Here is a 22,575-nt window from a genome sequence, read left to right as displayed (position 1 = left end):
GGAGCTGCCTGTGCAGAGCGCTTCTTGTCCCATTAACACCTTTTCACAATTGCTCCTTCACCTGACCTTGATCCATGGCACTTTGACTTTGGCTGACATGAAATGCGCTAGCAGGATATTTTACAGTCAGGTAGGCCTGGCTTAATGCTCAGGCCACTTCAAAAGAACAGCAAGAAAGTGTGAGGTTGAGAACTGAGAAATAGGTGGTGTTTAACTGCACATCTTGCCAGGCAGAGGGTTCTTGGCAGACCAGAGAGTGTAGATCTCTCTCAGGCAGATTTACTGCATGCCAGAGGCTGAAGTTTGAGGAATGTCCCCCTGCAGTGAGAGAGAGAGGGCCATGTGAGGGTGATCTAGACAGGCTGAGGCATCTGTTATTCAAGATAATATAGGACCTGACAGTAAGACAGGAACTTTTTCAAACCCATCAAAGGATTTGGAGCCCTCTCCCTCCCATGGGACATTCTGTCCGTTTCCTTATTAAGACATAAAAACTGCAAATATCTGAACTCAACATGTTGGAAGTCCTCCATTAGTGATTTATCTCGGAAAGAGTGTCATGATTTTGAGCAGCTGAGATTGATATGACAGTATTGTTCAAGCGAGGCTATTTGTAAAGCACACTACATACAGCACGCTACATAGATGTAAGGTTACACAATGATCCACAACATTGTCGGTGCTGGATGACATCAGATAAGTGCGTGTTTCCCTACATGACAAGCTGCCCCACATTTTGATCCGTCAGGGTTACATCTGTTTAAATACTGGCCATAACCCACTCTGAGCGCACAGTGAATTAAGCACATTAATCCTTATCCTCACTGTAAAAAGGACATAAAGTAGGAAAGCTCCTGTATAAGCCATATTGAAGTATTAAATTGTCCTACTTTGGTCTCATTTTATTACTTACATCCTCATACTGCAGTCAAAATAATATTGTCAGGTGACTATTGACCCGATCCTCACACTCTGTCCTATTGGCTGCTTGTCATTTTGGTGATCCACGCAGGATTATTAGAGATTATTCTGCTGTTTCAGTCTCTGCAAAGTCTTTCTCAAACATTAAAATCATGTGTGGGCTTCCTCTTGAAAGACAGCCTGTGCTGTTCGTCCACAAATTCTCATTGGAACAAACAAGTTCATGCTTCTAGCTGGTGAAGGATGTTTGTGATTAGGAAGGATGTTGGCCAGAGCAAGGTTCTTCCTGAATCAGCTTGTCTGTATGCCCCACGGTATGCTCTGTAGGAGATTACATTCCCTGAAACCTTGTCCTCATGCATTAGTTTGCAGTCTGTATTATGCATTTGCATTTATATCATTTGATGTATTAAGGCAAATTCCCCAAATGACAGAATCTCGTCTGTGCATGAGCCAAACCTCTCAAGATGGATGAAACACGACCGACACACATCCTCATAAAACAGAGGCATTTTCCATGCCTGTCTTTACTTATATGTCATCTCACAGTTTCTCTTGCCCTGATGGATTTTTTTGTGCTTCGTGTCTTCATAGATCAAGCGTTGTTTCAATGCCTAGAGCAGAGCAGCACCTCTGGAAAATGAGTGATGAGCCCATGTTCTACAACTATACTTCTTGATCACATTGTGCCTTTGTCTTTTGAGACGCATTAACTATACAGACACACATAAAGGTTATTCAGAAATATGTAGGCACTCACATACATATTCACATACACCTGTGCTTGGCTTTCCAGCTGTGGCTTTCAGGTGTCAGGGCATGCCTGGTTATGCCTTTAGCTTTTAGCAGCTTCGGAGGGGATTTAATTTCCCTTTGATTACTTGATATCGCTGGCCTTTTCCCCACCAGGAGACAGCAACTACCTCATCTATACCTCACCCAGCCCATTATGTCAGATGATATGGTGTATGGCCATTTGAGAATTAGGGATGTTTAAGAAGGGGGAAAAAAAGGCTTGACTGTGGCAAGGACCGTTTTAATCGTTTAAGTCACACCGACAGCATCAAGGTCACTGATAAATGCAAGGCTTTTGACATCCTAGCACTGTATCTATCAGCCTCTCCTTTTCTCAGTGAGCAACAATGTCCTGAGGATATTACTTCTGAATGGCAACCAGGCAGCAGTATGTTTTGTTTTTGATAACTGAGCAGAGTCTTAAAATGACAGCAGTGTTTATTACCTCCTCTGCCACAGAATAAAGCAGTGTTTCACAAGAATCAAAAGATTAACAGTTCAAGAAATACAAAAACAAACACTTCACTGTGTGAGAGAGAGTGTGTGTCTGCATGGGCAGGACTTCACCTGGCTGGCGGGCCTATCACGTTCATAAGAATTAGGAGGTAGTTTATCATCACACTGGAATCATTTCCATAGTTACGACACTAAAAGATAATAAACACACAATGAGGAATTTACTGCCCTGCCATAATCAGGCTGTAATAATGAGTACACAGTACACCTGGGTTACAGTTAGTGTTGCTGTAGGGCACGTGAAGTTAGTATGTGAAGCTGTACCAGTTAAAACCAGGGAGTATATGTCCATGTCCTGGTAGTGATAGTGGAGAGTGACAGCACAGATTGATTCATGTGTCTGTCTTCAGGGTCAGGCTGTCTGAGCTGCTCCGGGTTTGGACTCAGGGGAAGAACATGGTCTACAACATGGTCCACAGTCACAGAGCAGGAGATTAAGAACAGTGAGATGGGAAGTAGTGATTGGGGTGTCACTATTCAGCCTATTGTATTTGCCACAACAGTCACCTAGTTTTCATAGCCTTAAACAAACTCCATACAATACGATCAAGGTTTCCAAAGAAGGGTTCAAAGAGGTCCAGAGAAAAACTATAATAGTTTATTTAACAAGTTTATTGTTCACAGGATAAGCCTCTTGGGATGCATCATCTAATTTTCAAAACAAGTCATTACATTTTACCAAAACCATATATCCTCCTGAGACCCGGCAATTCATTTTTGTCCTCTGTGGGGGACATGAGTCTGAAACCCCTAGGTCAAAATATCATTTATAGAATCTATCTCAATCGTACTATCCATTTAAGTGGACATCCTGGGCTTTCTTGTGATGCCTCAGTTGTGGGGTTGTGGCCAACACAGCAAATGCACTGTCTTTTCAAAGTGACAGGAATTCCAACTTCCACATTTTATGGCAACAAGAGAGATAAGTCATTGATTTTGTTCAGATATCATGTGTCTGTTGCTAAAAAAACAAGTTTAAAACAAATTTTAACCCGTTCAAAACACATTTTTGATTCAGTGTCCTTTGTAGTGGACAACAGGACTTACTAACCCCAATTTTTAATACATTAATGCTCTCGGGCCTGCTTGGTGGGCGTGGCGCACCCCAAGTTTTAGGATAGTTAGTTAAAAATGTGCTGATTTCCTCCTTCATTTAAAATGATATCCATAAAAATAGTTAAAAATTCAGCTGTTCAAATATGTATTGTTCTGTTTTTATCTACTTTAATGTTCATTCACATTACATTAACATTCATTCACAAAAATGATTTGATGATCATAAAAAAAAAATCAAAAGGCAAAACCGTTTTTCCTCTGGGTTTCAGGAGGATCTGGAAACACAGAGAAAAACATTTTTTTAAAAAAAGCAAATGACTGAATGTTAAAACATTGGATCATCGTTAGAAAAGTAAACATTAGAACCAGAAGCAACTTGATTTCAAATGAGAAAAAGGCCTTGTTTGAATATTTCTAAAGAGTGTATGTACAAACCTGAGGGTTTTTTTAGGATGCAGTGTAGTCAAATTGGAGGCCCAGAGTCACACGTGCATGGATTTTTTGGCTGCTTCTTATTAATGATAACATTCAACACGGGGATGCCTCTTGTATTTCTTAACCTGACACCACAAGTTCCATAGCTTTATTTGTGGCATTTGCACATTTATTAACCAACGCAGATTAATCAGCAGCTTTTGTAGCAGTTTTTTTTTTTTTGGCACCACAGTGCACAAAAAACTTTAAAGTAGTAAAACGGGGATTTATAATGTGCCTATGCTACTGGAAAGTAAATTTATAGCAATATTCATTGTATTTGCTTACTTCAGTCCAGTAACATAGCTACAGGTGTTACTCATTGGGTTTATGGTGGCTTTATGATACTTTTGGAACTTAATCCCTTTATCTCTGCTTTTTTTAATATTGGTGTAGGGACTTAAATTATGATACACAATGGTAAGCTTACAGTAAGTTTTGTCCTTAATTATATTTTATGTTCCCAACGGTGTTACAAAAATTGTGCTATAATCTTGCAGTGGAGGCTCGTGCAGTGGATGCTCGTGCTGACCATTGTTCAGGGCTGTTCATCATATTGACAATATATGAGAGTGAGAGATTAACTCTGAGTTTATTCGGATACTATCCACACCACCTCAGATTGAATTCACTCCTCAGCAGCCAGACTTCCCTCTGTTATGTGGGGGAGAGAGGCGGGACCTCGAAGCCGGGAAGGGCGTTCTCTTTGCGGTCAGGCCGGGCAGAGTCATCCCGAGGGGTGGGTCCTCCGGCAGCAGAGAAGGAAAAACCTACCTTTTTTCATTGTTAAGGACGCGGTGGAATGCGATGGTTTGATCTCAAACGGGCTAGGGAGGGGAATATCCGTGAGGAAAGGGACCGACGAAAGCGTATTAGGGAAAGGGGGAATCAAAAACGCAGACCCCCCCGTCGTCTCCAACTCTCTGGTCTTGTCTAAGAATATGTGGATGAACTTGTCCTCGCCGTGTCGGCAGCAGCGAGTCCTACCGTCCGCATGAACTCGAACCGTGGGAAGTTGTGGATTTACCGTAGCGCTTTTCTGACTCGGCGGTGGAGCCGCTAAGGTAAAGTTAGAGTCTTGTATTTTTTCTATGCGAGTATGCATGTATGTGTCTGTTAGGGGGGTTTGTGGTTGGATGGGGAAACATGGGAACTGAATTTGGGAGATTCAGACAGCGGCTTCCTGAGTTGGACCCAGTGAGTCGGGACTGCAGAAGTCTGAACTGCGGCAAGTTTTTCAACCCTCCTCCTCCTCCTCCTCCTCCTCTTCTACCTCGTCCTTCTCCTCCTCCTCTGGCCGTTTTGTAGCCAAAGGGAAGCATCCAGGACTGCGGCGAAAACCTCGGGTGGTCAAAATGCATCTTATTTGAACCATTTACGTCTTATTTTAATAACACGTGGCAGTTTTTCTTTTTCTTCTTTTTACAATGTTTCACGTATTTGGCGGCGTATTTGCTACATGTGTGCAGTTTGCTCGTGTCTACGCACATTATACCGCCAGGCTTTTCCCCCTCATAGGCTACTGCATATCAAGATATAGTCCAGAACATGACGTTGAAAACATACATTAAAAAATGAAGTCATAGACATGGATGTATCCCCTATTTTGGCCGATGTATGATAAGGACATTGTCTCTGGGAGCTGTTTCAAAATGTACCTTGGCTCAGCTGTAATTCCCCAGTGTCTTAAGTCGTCAGGAATTTTAGGGTATTTTTCTGTAGCCAAAATATTGCAGTTCCTGTTGTTGACATTCACTATCAGCCAGATAAACTTGCATATCAAGACTTTATACCAGACTTAAGAGACACTGTTTTGGCCCCATTTTATCCCCCTAAAACATTAGAACCCATTCGGACCAACGTGTTTGAATATATTTCCTACTTTTGATGACATGCTCACAGAAAGGAGACAATGTTATGTGGGAAGTATGATTTATGTTGTTAGCTAGTGCAGTAGTTCATTCACAGTTTGGGTATGCTTAGGTATGGGAGAAGATTAAACACTATGAAAGCATAATTGAGTACCAGAGTCACTGTGTTATACTTACCCGTGTATCGACCAGTGGGGAATTTACAGAAGGAACCGGATGAGTATTACAGTATAGTGATTTTATATTAGGAAGGCACATTGAATACCACATGTGTTTTAAGTCTTTAATGTGTTGAATGGGTTTGCTGTTAATTAAGGCTTTTCTGACAGCAGCTGGGGGACATTCTGAACCTGTAATGACAGATGAGTAGTGCACATGTTCCTGTGTGCACTGGTCAGCCTTTGGCTGGTGGATGGCTTTAATGTAGCCACAGAAGAACTAAATTAGCCTTGGATCCGGTGCTGAAAGTTTGTTTGAAAACTAGTTCAAAAACCTTTGAAGTCAACAGACAGAAAATTAATCAGCAACATTTTACATAGTCCTGTAATAGTTTTAAGAAATTTATCAAGGAAAAATGCCAAATATTTTCTGTTTCCAGCTTTTCAGATATGATGATTTGTTGCTTCAGTCTGTTTTTATATAACTGTGATATCAATTTTGGGGGTTTTTGGACTGTTCATCAGACAAAACATGCAATTTGAAGATGCAAACTACATCTCTGGGAAATTGTGAAACTATGAAATTGAAACATGAAATAGTAACTAAAATAATAGTACATTGCAGGCCTACTTGGACGATTTGTTAAATCAACAAACAGTGTGACAAGACACACTTGTTCTGTTTCAGTGTGTGTGTGTGTTTTCCTTCTCATGTGATGGAATGTGTTGTGTGGCACAGACTCCACATACATGTTTGAACCCAAAGTGGTAAAGCCCAAACTCTGAACAGTATGTGCCCTGTGCTGCCCCACCAGAACAGTAATAGAGGTGTGTGTGTGTGTGTGTGTGTGTGTGTGTGTGTGTGTGTGTGTGTGTGTGTGTGTGTGTGTGTGTGTGTGTGTATGTGTCAACAGCAGAAAAGGTAGTTGTAGTGGTGGAATACTAATCTGCCAGGTGGGGCTCGTAAAGAGCAGCACAGGGAGGGAAGGAGATGGAGGGGACCTGCCTTGACCTGTTTCAGACATGAAGGAGACAAAAAAATTGCTGATGACTTTCCAGTAAGGCTCACCCTCCTAGCCAGCTGTAGATTATACCAGCTGAGATACCAGCTTGCGCTGCTGTGAATCCACTTTCCTCCTGGAATCAGCACAGGCACTTGCATGGCAGCTTGTCATGGTGGTAGATGTGTGAAAAGGGTTTCCTTTGGGTTTTTTTTGGGGGGGGGGGGGGGGTTGGTTATTACACCGCATGTAATGTGGAGGGAATGTCAGCAGCGTATACTGTCAGTTTGGAAATGCTGGGAGAACTGCAAAGGGAAAATCAAATGAGAGTAGCAGCAAAGTGAAGAGTGAGATGTCTAAATTTTCCCTGATTGCTGCTTGATCCATGGATTTACAGTCTTGGGAAATTGTGCTCCGAGTTTGGCTTTTTTGCTTTAGCTCTCAGGAGGGATGATTCCCAATGGATGGACCCTTTGACCTTTGTCCCTGTCACTGAACATGATTACTAAGTGCTGTGATAGTCATTAATGCTGACACAGTAGGAGTTCCACCACCTGTTTTGTGATCTTTAGAGTGTCCTATATGCCAACAAGTGAAAGTTAGACAAAGGCAGAGTTTGTACTGTGCCCTATCCAGGAGTTGTCGCCTGCCATGCAAAGTAATAGTCATATCCCTTTCTCCTCTTTTATGACCTGGGCTTTACCATGCATGATTGGTTTTCCACTCTGCAGAACGCCACGACCGCCCTATGAAACTGCCTGCACTGCTTTGGGTGAAACCAAAAACTAATCATTATGGGTGTCCAATAAGGGTAATTATCAGACTAAAGCAGTGGACCTGGGGATTACGGAGTGGCTAAATGACTGCTCTGGGGATTAAATTAAAATATTGAGGTTTTCTGCCTGGGAGAATCAAACCGCTGGGAATGTCAAACCCAGCCTGTCAGTGGTAGTATTACTGCCACTCCGCACATCAAGGTTTAAACACAGAGCCCCTGCTGTTAGTGTAGTTGGATCACATCACTGTGGAATTACAGTACATTAACATTGACGTCATGTGTTGCAAGTGCATGCAAATAAGAATGGGTATTGTTATTGCTTACTTGGATGGAAACGCATATTGAGACAATGTCGAATATTATCTCAGCCAGCAGCGTGTGCTATTATCAGAATCCACAAGAAAAAACACAAAGGCGGTTGCAAAGACGGTTAGCCAATACTAAAACATTAGCTCACTTACAGTACAGTGCCCTCAGTGTTAATACCAGTAACAATCCACGTAATGAAGAAGATAATCTGCATTGTCCATCAATCTAACGATTCTCCATATTAATTGATTCAGCTGTAGTCATCACAGTGAAAGAGTTTAGAATTTCAACAACGCATATTTCTTTGCAGAGGAATAAATGAGAAAAGGAAAGTGAGCACCACAGAGGCAGATGTACATCGAGTGCAGTGTGACCTATAAGCTGTAATAGATAGCTCAGGTAGAATTAGGACCGGATGGTGTTGGTTATTATTAGTGGTAGACTCTCACTTTTAGCCTCGGTAACCCTCTCACCCAGGAATAGAGCAGTGGAGGATGCACACACAAGTCACAGAGTGATGTTGCAGGCGTAACAAAACGGAGGCCTCCTTGAAATAGCACAGCTGAATCATGGTCTCTCAGAGGCCTGTATTAAAGCCCACACACAGTCTGTGAGTGTGTGTGTATGTGTGTGTGTTTTGTTATAATGCAATAATGGGCTCAGTATCCGGGACAGAGGCTGCTGTTGACAATACGCAGGCCAGCTGGAGTTGCCGTCTGTCTGTTAGCAGACTTGCTGGAAGATGGGTAAATGCCATAAAGATGCCTGTCTGAGACTGTCCATGTACATACCGTATCTGTAGAGTGTGTGTGTGTGTGTGTGTGTGTGGGGGGGGGGGGGGGGGGGTTAATCAGCAGATTAATCAATCATGAAAATACCTCAGCTACTTCTAGCCCAGAGGTATGAGCATGCATGTCAGCTGCTTGTGAGCTGTGTACACGTGTATGTTCACATAGTTTGGCTCTTTTGTGTTGCCAGGCTCTGGAATGGCGTTGCAGAAAAGATTAGTAAATCAACAGCAAACATTTCAGTAATTTGTCTTTACAACAGAAAATGCCCATTTTCTGTTGATTTGACAAATTTGGCTGATTTGACAAATTTGGTTTAACAGTAAATCAATATAAATTCAAGAATTTGGGCTTTGGACTGTTGTTCAGACTAAACAAGTGATCTCAAAACTTCATCTTGGGATCTAGTACTGTGTTCACGTGTAAGTTCACCTACACACTTTCTTTTACCACTTACCTCCTTCTATTTTCTCTCTCCTCCACTGTACACAGGGATATTCCTCCCGCTCCTTTTCCCACTCTTCCGTCCCCTCCTCTCTTGTCTCCCCTCTTCCTATCTCCCCTCCCTACCAGCTTTCTTTATCAGTGGTGGGCCAGTGACAGGGCAGGGCTCTGTGATTTCAGCTGGAGTTCAAACTACTTGAACTTTGTGTGTATTCGTAAGTTCATTGTGTGTGTGTGTGCGTCTGTGCATGCATGTCTGCGTTCCAAAGCACTTTTGCTGGGTGCTGTTCCCAGCCATGTAGATATGTCAGCAGATACTAGAGCCTGAGAGCGTCAGTCACTCAGCGAGTAATAGCCAGAAGCACATCTCAACTCCAAGTGTTCACACGCCTCGCTAAGGCTCTCATTAACACATACGCCGACACACACAGTGACAGATATGTGCTCTCACTCTTTAAGAATTCCACGTCAAAGCAAGAATGGATGCTGTTCATACAAACTCTTCTGCGTGTGTGCGAGTGTGAATGAATCCCCCTCGTTAGTCCCGCGAAGCGTGCCAAACAGCCTTCTCATTACCAGCTGCTCTGGTGGGCTCTCTGTCCTGTGGTGGCGTGGTCACTCATTGAGGCCTCGCCACTCTGCTCTGCTGCAGGTGACTGTGAAACAACAGTTTAGTCATGGAGAAGTCTGCAGATACATGTGACAGTATTGCGTCCAGTGCCCTGCAGCAGATATCCATGAAAACAAGGAATTCATGCTTAAAAGTGGAAAAAGATGTCAGCTGGGTGAGATAATCACTTCACCTGCTTTCAATTCTAATAAGGTTGTTTACATTTTTGTAAGTGAACTACTGCATTATTCCTTAGTGTTTAAACTGTTTTTTCTTTCTATATTTTTAATTTGCTGCGTGTAATCTGTGACCAAAATTCAAATTAGCGATTAAAAGATCATTCCTTCAGAAAATCAGCATTCATTTTCTTTGATTTAAACAAATCACAATTATTCACATTAAGTTTTTTATCCACCTCACACCCTCTATGGCTGAATTTAGTATCTTGTATTATGTAATTGGTGTTAAAATGTACAACAGCATTGCAAGATTGTGTAACTCTGACTCCTATTTAACCATTCAGCTGAACTGACATCTCTGGTATTTACTGACCTGCAAAAGATTGTATTGAGTTGCTGGGTGGTTATCAAACATGTTACATGAACTGGTGGTTATGAAATGAATGGGGAACTTTTTTTAAAAAGCAAATTAGGCTGTTGTAAAATAATTAACCTTGTACACTTGTCTGGTCAGAACCAAACTCGTTGGTTAATAATTTGTACTGTACAAATCACAGCTCTTCCTCTGAGAGCCTGACAGTAAAGAGTCATCAAGTTTGAGGAAGGATGCGTCTTTGAAACATTTACCGAAACTTTACTCACACTTCTGCTCCCCGCTGCAGTCAGAATGACACAGTCCTGTTTCCTTGTGTTCTCATATGTGTGACAGGCCAGCTAACCAGTCAGCGTACTGGCAGATGGACATTGCCTCTCATTTGTAATTATGAAGAAATCCTCACAGCTCATTGGAGAGCTATAATTGTACTTTCCCAGTTATGATTGTAAATACCCCTGGAAGCCACAGTCCGCTAAGCCAAGAGGACAGTGTGACAGCACACAGTTTCTCCGGAAAGTATTCAGACCCCTTCACTGTCTGCACACTTTGTTGTGTTGTCAATATAATTAAGATTTCTGCCCATCACACTACACTCAGTAACCTATAATGCCTAAGTGAAAACAAGTTTTTAGAAATTCTTGTAATTCTTATATAGTAAAAATCTAAAACTGAAATCTCTTATTTATAAAAGTACTCAGACCGTTTGCTGTGGCTCTCCAGATTGTGGTCAGGTGCATCCTGTTTGCTTTAATTATCCATGAGATCTATCTAGATCTTAAGTGGAGTCCAGCTGTGGCAAACTGAATGGATTGGATGTAGCTTAGAAAGGCACACACCTGTGTATAGAAGGTCCCCACAATTAACACAAGACTAGACTTGGTAAACTATGGTATACTGACTTAGATGTTCAAAACTGTAAAACCTTCTTTACATCATGTATTGAACTGTGCTTAAAAAGCTGGGGCATTAGCGGTATCTTGATTACAAATAAAATGCTGGCAATCTTTCGGTTGTAATGCTGACCCTTACCAGGCTTCAAAACTGCCTCTTAGCGCCACATTTAAGGAATTTTAATTTATGAACACCCATCACTCCCCTGCAGTCCCCTAAAACCAGGCAGCTGCCCTGCTGTTGACCATGTGAAAGTTGTTGAACTTTGGCATGTAACTGAAGAGGCAAAAAAAAAAAAAGTCATCATCTGGTCTTCATTTTGGCTTCCCAACGGTCAACCATTTCCTTATCACACAGGAACAGACATAGACATATGCTACATCAGAAAGTAATTTATTATTTGTGGCTTTTAATTGGTGATTCATCTGTGTTTGACATGTTTTCAGCTTATGCCACTGCTTTCAGTTCCATAGTTTTGATCTTGGGAAAGCTAACGTTGGTAAAACTAACTGTGAATCTCTTAGTTTAGTCTTCAGACTTTACAGGGCAAAGATTCTCATGTGACTCATCTTTTGAAGTCTCATGTCTGTTTTTCTTGCTTTTGCAAAGAGTATCATTATCTTTAGTGGATGCAACCTCATTGCAGCTTATCACAGGTGCAAATATTGTAGATAACCTATATCACAGTAGTGTTTTGTGTGTTTTGAGGTCCTCATATGTGAATCCTGACTTCTTTTATCTTTGTTTCAAGCTGTCTCTTTCTCTCACAGCCTCTGTCCTCCATGCTGAGTGCCAGTTTATTTAGCAAAACGCTCCTGCCAAGATCGTGTTTGTGTTTGATATAACCCGATAGCCGCAGGTGATAAGTCCTCTAATGTTTAATCTGCAGCCTGGCCAGAACAGCTGCCCTACATGCCTGGAGTTTGGACCACATTGACTAATAATGTGGGTCACTCTTCTACTGTGTTTGTGTTTTACATGCTTTCAGGCTGACCTGAAACACAGGAGTTTCCACTTTATGGATTCTTTTTTTTTTCCCCAACTGGTTCCTGTGTGGAATTTGGGTTTCTGTTAGACATTTCAGCTTCCAACAAGTTGTTTTACAGAAGTTCCCTTGTGTGCCTGTTTTGTTCCTACACTGTACAGGCTTCTCAAAAATGGCTACCTCGTTGATCCTGGAAGAGAGGAGGAAAGAGGGGCAAAGGAAACAGACTTTAAAAGCATGTAGGAGGCACAGCAAGGCAGAGAGAAGGAGAGAGGGAGGGGAGAAAGGGACTGAGACATTTTTAAAGGGGAGAGCTAAAGTTAAGACATTTCTTGTAAATTCCTCAGCCACACTTTTATTTTTTTAGGTGTTCTCCTCCTCAAAGGGCCAATATTTCCCCTCTCTCCTTCCGATTGTTATCTTGTCTCACTCACTCTCTCACTCTTTTTGCCTTGCTAAAGAAGAGTCCCCCCACCCCACCCCCTTTTCCTGTCACTCCTCCTTCTCCTGCCTGGTCCAGGAGTATTTTTGGAAGTTAATGAAAAGAGAAATCTGAACCGCTTACCCTTAAAAGGCATGTCTGGGTCAGCTGGGTGGAAACTTGTGTTATTAATGTTCTTAACGTTTTGTATGTGAGTGGGTCATCTGTGATTATAAGTATGCGTGTGTTCGGTGCTGTGTACAGTGCAGGAATGCTGTGGGTTGGGGGACTAGAAGGGACGGAGAGTGGTCTAGCAAGCAGGCCTACGTCTCCATTAAGGGGGGTCAGGGGCATATTTGGCATATTTCAGGAGCCATTCCAGTCTGGTTCAAGATGCATGCTTCTTCCTAGAGATCTGGCTGAGCAGCCAGACAGACAATGATCAAGGGAGGTGGAGGAAAGGTGAACACCACGCTCTATTTCCTATCAGTCTTGTGATGCTGGTGGTGGAACATGGCGCAGACTACACATACCTCGCTTTGATGAAGCCAAATCTAAAAAAGCCGCTAACACAGGTGGTTAAAAGATACTAAAATACCACCTCATGCCACCTACAGATGTCTAACCTCCCCACAAAGTCTGTAACCTCAGTAATACCCTTAAAAGGCTAAATGTTGAACCAAAGTCCTTCACCCAGCAGCAGGGTTTGTGTGTTTTGGGTACCATCACTACAATTTAATGAGTGTTTATATGCTGAAAGCTGTAATATGTCTCTTTCAACCTCTCTTCTGTGGCATTGTAGTTACAGTTCTCTCCCCTAGAATTTATGATGTTTTAGTCATAGTTATTTGCAGTCAGATGGCTACTGACTGATGTGCCAGTTGTTGGCAGGAGCTCAGTGTGGCAGTACCAGTCCAGGGCTCAGCAGAGGTCAGGTTCAGCTTGAGGTCAGTCACTGTTGAGGGCCCATTTGGAGCAGAGGTTACAAATGCATATTTGACGGGTCTTACTTAAATCTTTGTCTCAAATAATCAAATAGATTTTTTTTTTAGGTTGAAAATAGTGAATTCTGATCCGATCACACACTGACCCAAACTAAACTCAAAAGAGAGAGATGAAGGTTGAATATCAAATCGTTCTTTTTGTTGGAAGTTTATTGTCCTGACATTGACACATCACTCTGGTGCCGCTTTTTCTGGGTGAGGCCCAGAGAGACGACTTCAAACGTGCGTGCTGTCTTGTCTTGAGCTTTGATGTGTCTGATGTCGCTTATGTTTTAATCCTAGTAGGAAAATGTGGATTGGGGAACCACTTCTAACCGAAAACTACAGAAATGTGACAGATAAAAGGAAAAAAGTTGAACAGATGAGAGCATAACAAATGCAGGCGCCCACAGAAGGAATGGTTTAATGAGTGTGAAATTGATGTGGATCGCTAGATCTCAACCCAAATGAACAATTGAACCAATGTGTCAAACAGAACTCCCCATCACCAACATCCAAATACCAAATTGGGGAAAATCTTTTGAATGAATTAATGTTTGTTCCTCCAGTAGATCTTCAGAGACTTCATGAATCCATGCCAGTACCCACTGAAGTTGGTTTCTTGTGATGGCCCAGAACCACACTTAGTAGGGCTGTCATTTTCTTTTTCCAAAAATCAAGTTTGAGTGAATTTGAAATGCCTGTAATTCACTATCAGATGAGGTTGTGCACTTGATGTTGCTCCGCTTGTCTGTGGTTCCTCCTCTGCCTCACTTTGGTGGCAACCTAGCAGGTTAGTCCACCGATTTGTTGTTGTAGTGTAAGACAGCTGCTTTGTACAAAGTCAAAACACAGCCTTATCTTTGTCAGTTGCTAACTGTGTACAACAAAATACTTCCACACACTGCTTCTCAGATGCTTTGGTGTTGCGATTGTCTGCTTAGGACGGCTTTGCTCACCAGTGTCCTCCATTATCGTAGCAAACAACATAACATGACTAGCTTAGCTTGCTGATAGGTCAATAGGGCATGCCATAGGTCAAGCTGATAGCAACGTTTTAGAGCACCCTCAGTTCAATCACAAGGATAGCTACTTCAAACAGACTGTTGCGCTGTTGAATATTAGACCTTACACTTTATGCTGTTTTTTCCTTTAATTTGTCACTTATTTGTACTTATAACGAGTTTGACAAGGTGGTGCAGTGGTTTCTGTGTCGAGTTTCCCATGCCTGGGTACCTACTCTTGCACATAATCCCCCATAAAACTAAAAAATGTGGCATATTTAATGTATTTCGTGATGTGATTATCTGATTAGTAGTTCCCTGTCCCTTATTTTGGTGTGTTTTACATCTTTTGTCCTCCTCTAAATACTTCACAATCCTATTTAAAATATTTATGAATATTGTTTGGATAAATAGAGATAAATATGTTGCTCAGTCCCAATCTGTCACCCTATAACTTGTTCCATACCGGCTATGTTTGTGTATCAGATTTCTCAAACAGCAAGGCTGTGCTCTGGAGTCATGAGTGGGTGAGTGAGAGAGGGAGAGGGAGAGAGGAAAGCCAAGTGAAAAATAGTTGAGTGTAAAATGCTGAGAGGGAGGGAGGGAGGGATGGAGCAAGAAGCAGCAGGCTACCTGTAAAACATGACTTTTATACTGATCAGGAGTTGTGATTTATCTGTTGTGTTCATTGAGAGAGAAGGAGAAGGGAGAGAATAAAAAAGGGGGAGGTATTTGAGCATCATCTCACACACTGACTGTAAGTTACCAGGGTTTTTCAGGCCTGGGGCAGTTCTTGTGAATGTCAATCTCCCAGTCTCATCCTTCTTACTGTGCCACTTTGTTGACGTGCAGTGTGGCCATGTGCTCGCTGTGTGTGTGGGTGCGGGTGTTTGTTCAGTCGATCATGTGTGACTTGAACAGTCCACATTTGGATGCTCATGTGCCCTTCCTTTGCAAATGATCTGCCTGGCATAGGTAGTCTTTGCTCTTATACCTTGACTGTATGAATGTTATACACACACACACACACAGAAAAACTCACCCACACACCCCTGTCTGTCCTGCTCTAAGCCTTGGATCTGCGGGGCGGCTCTCAAAATAAAATTCCTCCTGCAGATTATTTTTCTTGTGATCAGAAAATATACATGTTCTCGGGGAGAGGAATGTTGGGACGCCATAGCAACCTGGTGATTTCTCACTTCCCCCTCTTCTGTTTCTCTCATCCTCATCATTGTTTTGTCTTCTGTGCTCTCTTTCTCCCTATTAACTTTCTTGTTTTGTTTGCAGTAGTTTGGGAAATGTAACAAACTTTAATCATCTTTACACAGCTTTAGTATGCATAACCTTTGTTTGACTTTCCCATGTTTTCATGGCAAGATCTGTCTTTTCTGTTTGTCCTTTGTTTTCGTTCACTTTCATTTAAAACTAAACTGGTAAGATGTTTTTCTTCTCCCACAGACATCCCTCCCTCCGTTCGTCCATCCATCCATGTATTCGCAAGTCTGGTTTTAGGGGCTTTCATCATTGTGGTGCTGATGCATGCAGACCCCGACTGCTAGGCTATTTTCAGCCTCTTTCCCCTCCTCAGTAAACCCCCCACCCACCCCCGCCCCCTCTTCTCTCTGCTTTGGTTATTTTTTAGGAGATCTCTGCACTGCTGCCTTTTGTAAAGGCCAGCTGAGGGCTGGGTTGGCTGGTTTTCCCCTTCATGCCAACACTGCTTTTGGAGCTCCTTCTCATGCTAGCTTTCCCAACCAGGGGAAGTGAAGCAGCACAATGCGAGCCATGGCGAGGCCATAAAAATAGACTGGCTAAAGTGCAGACTCTGCTTTAAGAGACATGAAGCCCTTTTATGTCCAAGTTTTATGTAGTAGTAGCAGCAGCAGCAGCAGTATGGTATGAAAGAGAAAAGCAACAAATTCACATTTAAGAAACTGAAACAAGACAGTGGACCTGGAGTGTTTGCTCGATAAATCACTTTAATTAACTGATTATTAAAATAGTAATTTTCGGTTGATTGACTAATCAGTCGTCTGACTAATTGTCTAAGCATCACGGCTGAGTTTAAAATGGTCTGAGTCACACTTTGTATTAACCTAAACATCAACTCACACACATACTCTCCTATTTGCTTAGACTGAAGTAGACAAACAGTGACTCAGACAGTGAGCAAGTTATCGGTCCACCTTTGGTGGTCCCTTTATCTGCCTTTTACCTCTTTCCTCTTCGCGTCTGTGTGCCACTGTGGCTAACAGCCAACTAACAATTGGATAACCTTTGGTGCTTGTTTACAAAAGACACCCTTTAGTCCAATTTTGGTTAGAATTTATAGTAAAGAAGGTAATTCTTTATTTATTCATTCTGTGCTTTCTCAGCCACAGATTGATAACGCCCTTCTGTCTGGTAAAACATTGAATGTCTGGCTCACCCACAGTTAGGTTGTGTTTGTGTGTGTATATGTGAGTGCATGTGGATACCTTAAGACACAGGAGCCTCACAAGAATCCCATAACACTCCCAAGTCCCCTGAGTGGCTCATTTGTGCACTGTGGAACATTGTGGAATACCAGGCATATTTTATGATCCAACCTTCAGCCGGCTCCCTCTCTTTCTCCCTACGTCTGGGTTTATTTGTGAAGCTAAGCCGGTCTGGCCATCCCCCCCTCCACCCACCCTTCTCCTTCCCTCAGGAGCAGAATGCATAAAACATTGCATTTTAGACATTTAGCTCATGCCTTTATTCAGGGTAACTTACAATGAGTGGCTGCAGTATGCTGCTCAGGCGAACTTGGCTGAAGAATCAAACACAGGAACTTGTGGCCATGGAATGAATGACCTAGTATGAGCTGTCACCCTGTGAAAAGTTTAGGCCTCTATGTGGGTAGGCATGTATGTATATACTGTATGCATGTGTATGCCGTCTTCTTGTGTCCTTGACAAACAGGCCTACCACATGTGGTGGTGTGTTTTGACTGTCTGGTCAAACAAGGGTACAGCAGAGCTCCATACCCGTGGCAAAGAGCAACTCTCGCCCACCCACTTGGTCTCTCTCCCTGCTTGTCTTAAATGCTCTCACCCTCTCTCTCTCTCTCTCTCTCTCTCTCTCTCTCTCTCTCTCTCTCTCTCTCTCTCTCTCTCTCTCTCTCTCTCTCTCTCTCTCTCATTCCATCTCCTTCTCTTCCTCCCTTCCACTTTCTCTCTCTAGGTGTGGACTTGCACCGAGGAATGCAGTTAAATTAGTGTTTTATCTTTCCTGCCAGCCAGCTGCATCTGTACTCCCAGCCATGCCAAGCATTTGAGACACAATTGACCTTAAAAGGAAACAATAGCGGCCTATCAATTCTGCTCTGCCAGTCAAGGAATGGCTCACTTCTGCATGGGCAGGGTCCAGCTCACACACACAGCACAAGGAAGTGTTTGGAAACTGAACTTTGAAACTGCTGGGAAATGAGAGAGGTACAGTAGGCCTACACCCAGCAGAGTGTTTTTTCTTGTCATTTTAAAGTTTTGTGCTGTGTGTACAGGGCTGCAGCAGGACTTTAGAAATACCAAGGTACTGCCATTCTGAATCCCCACAACACAACCATGTTCATATTATTCAATTTTTGACCAGGAATTTTGGTTATTTGTTGTTGTTTTTTTAATCTTGTTTTTGTTTTATTGACACTTCACTGAAATTAGCCAGTAAAATTACTACAGTGTGTGATGAACAAGACCAGGAGTCTAAAGCCATGCAAACATGAGGCTCCACTTAAGTGCAGTGGTCATTTGAGCTAAATGCACAAGTTAGCATGTTAACGTAATGACAATGTTAACATACTGATGTTAAGCAGATGTGTTTACCATGTTGACCATCTTAATTGTTGTATGCTAGCATTTGCTAATAGTGTTAAATGCAATGTACAGATGAGGCTGATGGTCACAAACCAAAGTACTGGAAAAATTGGAATTTTGACCTAATGATGGCACTCAATGAAAAGTGAAGGGACACGAATGTCTGACACCAAATGTAGTAACAACCCAGAAAATAATTGATGAGACTTTTCTCTATAATCTGAAATTGTCTCCCTCATTGTGTTGCGAAAGGAAAAGTCAGGGGATAACCAAAGTCAGTGAGATCCATCCTCTAGGGGCCATGAATGTCTGTACTAAATTTCATGGCAATCCATCCTATAGTTGATGAGATATTTCAGGTCTGGCCAGCAAATGCTGACTTTGCTAAAGTGTCCTTGAGCAAGACACTAAATCCCTACAAGCTTTTTGGCAGCTACTGTGTAGCTGACTCTGCTCTTTGGCAAAACTAAACTTTCAAATTACTGGGATCACCTTTGGGTGAGTTTATTTTATTATTTGTTAAGGTGTTTTACATCTATCAGCATATTTTGATCCATAATGGAAACCCATTTGGTTGTCATCCTTACATAGAGGGCTTGACCTATCAAAGACTCTTCACATTTTGCCTAGTTCACATGCCAGAAGGTTTCTGTATTGACTGAACAGTGTTCCATGACATTTCTAGTTGTCACATTACTGTTGTGGTATAAATGAATAATAGTCAGCACTAATCTGTCTACATAGTCAGCAGAAGTGTGTGAAAGCCCCAGCAGTTATTTGTGGAACAGGGAGGGCTGCGGGACTGTAAGTCATTAGATATTAGGACAGGTTCTGCAGGTTCATGGTAAAGTTAAAGAGGTGGATGGTTATCCATGTGACATTCTTACTCCACCTTGCCGCTCCGCTGGTGTTCCCTCCAGCTTTCTTTTGTTAGCTCCTTCTGTCTGCTACTCTCTGGATCTCTGTTTCCTGTCTCTCCCCGTCTTTCTCCTCTCTGTGTGTCTGCTTGTTCTTTCTGCTCCTCTCTTTTCCTTGTCCTCCTTTAACTCTCTCTCTCTCTAGGCATCCTGTTCACTGTGTTTGATTTGGGCATTCCTTTCCTCCCCAAGCAGACAAAACAACCCCAGACCTCTCTGAACTGCAGCCCCCAGTGTGCACACACACATACACACACTCTCCCTTCTGCTAATCACTCACAGGAAATGGGCTCCCATGCAAACGAGGCCCGCCTGGCCAGTGGAACCCAGGATGGAGTTTCAGGCCTTGAAATGTTCTCCAGCGGAGGAAATTGAACACAAGCCCTGTCTTCCCCCTTCTTTCGTTCTCCCTCGTTTCCTCTCTTGTTTTACTCACCGTGGTTCCTCTGTCCTTTTGTTTTGATACTCATTTTCTTTCCCTGCGTGCTACGTTTGAATACATCCATTTTGCTGTGAACCAGCTGAGTTTCTCCTCCATTCCTCCATTGCACTGGTGAAGGCGTGCTCAAAGATAAACAATACACGATAAAATGTTTACTCTGAATGAAAAGTTAGGCTAGCCACTGTTTGACACATCAGTGTTTGTAAGGACATTGTGTGGTTTTTGTAATATTAAGAAACTGACTAGATTGTGGACCAGGACACTAAGTGCACAATGCTTAACGATAATCACATCACATACTGGCACAGATTGTACATGGACAGTGAGGTTCCTCTTTTAGGGCAATGAATAACATGCTAATCTGTTTGTTGTGAAAGGGAAATGGCACGAGTGACATTGCAGTTAAAATGAAACTGACACATTATGGGATATCTCCTCTTGAGCTCTATATTATGTCAGAGCAACTAAATTAGATGATTCAGGGAAAAAAATCCTAAAGACTCAGTTGGAAAAACCCTGGAACTAATTTGGTTTAAAATCAAAAATGCTCTTAGTTGCCTTTTTCAAAAAACCAGTTCATTGAACTTTAATCTGTTTGAAATTATTATTGGTGAGTATATTTTGTTTTGAGTATAATGATGTTGCCCTAAATTAAATTGTAGTTTTGAAAAGAATAATTGCCGTTATATAACTAAATGTATCAAAGTACAAAGGTGTTCAAAAGTTCAAATTCAACATCTTAAAGAAACAAATCAATATTATATATCGGTACACATTATCAATATTTTTTAAGTGGAATCATATTCTGATGATATGTTCTTGATAATGATGTTACCATTCAACAAAATTCTGTTGCCTTCACCGGTCCTACATGAAGTTTTGTATTCAAAAATACACATGAGTGTATGTGTCATTGACACAAATGTTCAGTGTGCTACAAATGACACTTGCTGTAGAGGGAGAAAGAAAGTTCCAACTGAGCTGAGGACTGGTTGTTCAGACTGTTTCAGAGTATTCTGATTCTGCTGAGTAACGTGGTGGATCCTCCGCGACCTGGCATTCTGTGTGCGTGAGGGGAAACGAGCGGGAGCGAGGGATGAGAAGGAGACAGCTGTTTTCACTTTTGTTTGGTTACGGGTTGGCTAACTGTCTGAATGAATAGCTCCGACCCCCACCCCCCTTAACACACACACACACACGCATACACGTACACACACAACCCAACAACACATACAAACACAGACAAACATGTGGTCTCTGGTCACTAGGAGATTTGGCGTCTTCTGGATTGCTAAGAATGTGTTGAATCTCATTTGTAAAATCACATATTTTTGATTCAAGTGAATATTTATTGATTGCAAAGCACACAGAAAGCTGTTTTTATACTCAGCAGAATAACACATTTGGTTCTGTGCAGTGTAGAATCGTTTTTTGTGTAGCGTGAGAATGTCAGATGATTCAGCAAAACCTGTGTGTTGATGTTAGGCCGCTGCCTTCATGAATCTAACATGATGCAGCTGAGCGCAGAGCAGCAGGGGTGTCTCCTTCCTGTGAAGAAAAGATGTGTGGGAACAAAAAAGAATGACACAGAGAGGAGTCGAGAGTGGCAGGAGCAACTAAAAGACTGATGTTCTGTGTCCATCAGCGGCTACTTACATGATCGAAGTGTCTGTGAGCACATCACTTCTATATACATCCTCACGTAGTTTAAATTTAGTCAACAGGGAAATCTCTCTGTTTACAGATGACTATGAAATGGAAACTTTATTAATCCATTCATCTTTAAATTCATTTTTAGGCAGATTTGCCTGTCATGGAAATTTGATGCCTTAGCTGCATTTTCCGCTATTTTCTGACATTTTATAGGTCAAACAATGAATTGATCCATTGACTAAATGACCAGTAGATTCACTGATAATGAAAGTAATCATTAGCTGCATGGAGTTTGCTCAGTTGTCATGGATGCCTTCCATTGTGGAGGACTTGTTGGAGTACAGGTTAAGCTGACAGTTCATTCTTGAGTGTATTTTCTATTGTCTAATGATTCCTAATGCGCAGTTCTGTACCGGAGCATCCCGCTGCTGCTTATCGTTCTCAGGAATGTTCCCCTTCTCTCTAAGCCCCCCTCCTCTTGTTCAGCTCTCCCCCTCCCTCCACTTCCCTCTCTCATCCTTTAAATTCACTCCAGACTCCAGTCTTAAATCTGGATTCTCTGTGCTTAACCAAACATATGGAATGCTACTGTAGTGGAATGCTCCAAGTCTGGGTTGTGTGTGTGTGTGTGTGTGTGTGTGTGTGTGTGTGAGTGTGTGTGTGTGTGTGTGTTAACCATGCACATGTTTTGAAGATGAGAGCTTCTAGGATGATGATGATTATGATAATGGTGCGTGTGTGTTTGTGTGTATACCAGTGCCTCCCTCGAGAACTGAATAGGGCCTTCTGTTGTCGTGGCCAAACACGCTGCTTGTCTGCTCATGCATGAGTCTACTGCAAAGCCTCCGAATGCGTCCCATATCTGAGCAGTTAGCTCATTCTTAGCCCGTTAGCTTGACTGTGAACGATCTCCCCTACAGTGACTACATTGTCAGCTTGGCCGCAGGCTCTGGGCCTTGCCAACTGCCAAACATAATAATGGTGAAAGATGGCATGAGTGTGTGTGTGTGTTTGTGTGTGTGTCTTGATATTATGATGACCAGCAAGTCCATTTTCACTAACCTCATGCCCTGCTCGTGTGCTTTAACCACAGGATGGAGACTCTGCGGAGAGGAGCTTAATGTGCCGCAGATATAAGGATATATCTAAAATGTAAGTTATTCTTTCTTG

At 42.3% G+C, this 22,575-nt stretch overlaps 1 protein-coding gene across 4 annotated transcripts in view; it reads left to right on the top strand.

The window, feature by feature from the left end:
* The first annotated feature begins 4,573 nt into the window (after window positions 1-4,573).
* The window catches only part of luzp1 (leucine zipper protein 1), a 56,512-nt gene continuing 38,510 nt past the window's right edge, over window positions 4,574-22,575 (top strand). For all 4 annotated transcript variants that reach the window (XM_041060413.1, XM_041060412.1, XM_041060411.1 and 1 more), the window contains exons 1-2: window positions 4,574-4,826; window positions 22,499-22,557. The gene's annotated coding sequence lies outside the window, so the exon portion shown is untranslated. The remainder of the gene's footprint in view (window positions 4,827-22,498; window positions 22,558-22,575) is intronic.

Source organism: Toxotes jaculatrix, chromosome 17, assembly GCF_017976425.1.
Source record: "Toxotes jaculatrix isolate fToxJac2 chromosome 17, fToxJac2.pri, whole genome shotgun sequence".
Lineage (NCBI taxonomy): Eukaryota > Metazoa > Chordata > Actinopteri > Toxotidae > Toxotes > Toxotes jaculatrix.
This window is presented reverse-complemented; position numbering and strand designations above follow the sequence as displayed.